The following is a 2,847-nucleotide window of genomic DNA, read 5'->3' on the forward strand; positions in this document are numbered from 1 at the left end:
TGAGGTCAGGAGTTTGAGACCAGCCTGACCAACACGGTGAAACCCCATCTCTATCAAAAACAGAAAAATTAGCTGGGTGTGGTGGCGGGCACCTGTAATCCCAGCTACTTGGGAGGCTGAGGCAGGAGAATCGCTTGAACCCAGGAGGCAGAGGTTGCAGCGAGCCGAGATCGTGCCATTGCACTCCAGTCTGGCCAACAGAGCGAGACTCTGTCTAAAAAAAAAAATCTAAAAAAAAAAAAAAAAAAAAAAAAAAAAACCAGGGTATTGCTCCAGTGGCAGTCATTTTAGCAGCTCTTGAGTCCATCCAGGCCATCCGAGCTTTGGGAGCACGTTGTTTGGCGAGAGGGCAGGAAGGGGCGAGGGGAGGGGTTCTCCTGCTGAACAGGGGCGGGTATGGGGGTCGGTGGCTGCAGGGGTAACAGCTTTACTCGGGTCCCCGCGCTAGTCTTGGTCCTGGTCCCAGCCCCGCACTGCCCACAGGCTCCAATGGCAGCGGCAGAGCTGAGGGCCCTGACTCAGGTTACCATGACTACAGAAGTACATATAAATCTCACAAAGGGCTGTTTGAACTTTGAGGACATCGCCATTTACTTCTCACAGGAAGAGTGGGGACTTCCTGATGAGGCTCAGAGACTCCTATACCTTGAAGTAATGCTGGAGAACTTTGCACTTGTATTTTTCCCAGGATTTTGTACAGAAATACTGGATGTGGTGGAGCCTGCAGCAAGCTAGTTGGAATGTGCCTCTTGTAAAAGTAGCCTCACTGGGTTGTGGGCATGGTAGAGGGGATGAAGAGACACCTTCTGAGCAGAATGTTTCTGTGGGAGTGTCACAGTCTAAGGCAGGTTCATCCGCACGGACGACTGAACCCTGTGAGATATGTGTTCCATTCCTGAAAGATATTTTGCCTCTGGCTAATCTCTTCGGGAAGGAACCATACTTGGTTGGAGCACGTGCAAACCAGTACCAGCACAGAAACATCACAGTGCAAAGAAATCCTTGAAGAGGAACATGGACAGAGCCTCGTATGTGAAGCTCTGCCTTTTCCGTATGTGAAGCACTGCCTTTGCCGTATGTCAGGGAAGTCCTTCCGCAAATGCGAGGTTCGGAAGGACCGCCCAGTCATCTTGGGGCTTCTAGATCCCTGGTCTTTCCTAAAACTGAGAAGCCCAATACGATCACCAAATGTGGAGAGGACACTCACAGTCAACAAAGTTATTACAAGTCAGGTCAGTGTGGGAAGCTTCCAGGCACAAACACTCCTGTTCACTGTCTAAGAGTCGACACTGGAAAAAGCCTTTATGAGTGTATCAAATGTGGGAAAGCCGGCCGGGCATAGTGGCTTACACCTGTAATCCCAACGCTTTGTGAGGCCGAGGTGGGCAGATCACCTGAGGTCAGGAGTTCGAGACCTTCCTGGCCAACATGGTGAAACCCTGTTTCTACTAAAAATACAAAAAAAAAAAAAAAAAATTAGCCAAGTGTGGTGGTGTGTACCTATAGTCCCAGCTACTTGGGAGACTGAGGTAGGAGAATTGCTTGAACCCAGGAGGCAAAGGTTGTAGTGAGCTGAGATCACGCCACTGCACTCTAGCCTGGACAACAGAGTGAAAGTCTGTCTCAAAAACAAAACAAAACAAAACAAAAAATGGCAAATGTGGGGAAGCCTTCTGTGGCAAGTACTCATTTGTTTAGCACCAGAGAGTGCATACTGGGGAAAGACTCTCAGAATGCAATGAATGTGGAAAATTCTTTAGCCAAACCTCCCACCTGAATGACCATCGGAGAATCCACACTAAAAAAAGGCCTTATGAGTGCAGCAAATGTGGAAAATTATTTAGACAAAACTCCAGCCTTGTTGACCACCAGAAAATACACACTGGAGCAAGGCCTTATGAGAGTAGCCAATGTGGGAAATCCTTTAGCAAAAAAGCCACTTTTGTTAAACACTGAAGAGTTCATACTGGAGAAAGACCTTATAAGTGTGATGAATGTGGGAATTCCTGTAGTCAAAGTGCCATTCTTAATCAACACCAAAGAATTCACACCAGAACAAGCCTTAAGAGTGTGGCCAGCGTGGGAAATCCTTTAGTCAGCAGAGAGTTCACACTGGAGAAAGGCCTCCATCCTTATCCAACACAAGAGAATTCATATTGGAGCAAGGCCTTATGAGTGTGGCCAGAGTGGAAAGTCCTTTAGCCAAAAGTCTGGCCTTATTCAACATCAGGTGGTTCACACTGGACAAAGGCCTTATGAGTGCAACCAATGTGGGAATTCCTTTAGCCAGTTCTCCAGCCTCATTCATCACCAAAAATGTCATAATACGTGGAGGCCTCATGAATGCAGCAAACGTGGAAGAGCATTTACCTTCAAGATCTATCATCATTTAGCTCCTGAAAGTCCACACTTCAGAAGAGCCTTAGACCTAGAGAGAATGTACTGTCTCTGTAGTATTGTGGCCGTGGAGAGCATTTATGAGGGAGCCACCTGCCTGAAGTTGAACCTTATGCTTCCAAGTTTCTCTGGTAGAAACCATCTCCCCTCCACTACCTTGCACAGTAGGAATTGGTCACCCTGATGTTCTGAGGCAAGGCAGACATCTATGTGTTCTCTTCTTTGGAGGAAATTTCGAGCAGTCTGAGCCTTTAGGGGAAATTCATTCCCTTTTCTGACTGATCACAGCATACATCTGACCCAGTTTTGGTCAGGAGGGCCCAGCCTGGGTCCTGCTGGAGGCTTATGTGGAAGGCATCCCTTCATGGAAATTCTTGGTCTCACACAACTCTTGGTCATTCTTCCAGCCTCCTAGTCACCACCTGGCAACTGACTGCCTCACATTGCTCC

General features: G+C 47.8%; 1 pseudogene; it reads left to right on the forward strand.

The window, feature by feature from the left end:
* The first annotated feature begins 489 nt into the window (after positions 1-489).
* LOC111531548 lies at positions 490-2,581 on the forward strand (annotated as a pseudogene).
* Positions 2,582-2,847: the final 266 nt, after the last annotated feature.

This window comes from Piliocolobus tephrosceles, chromosome 12 (genome assembly GCF_002776525.5).
Source record: "Piliocolobus tephrosceles isolate RC106 chromosome 12, ASM277652v3, whole genome shotgun sequence".
In the NCBI taxonomy this organism is placed as follows: Eukaryota; Metazoa; Chordata; class Mammalia; order Primates; family Cercopithecidae; genus Piliocolobus; species Piliocolobus tephrosceles.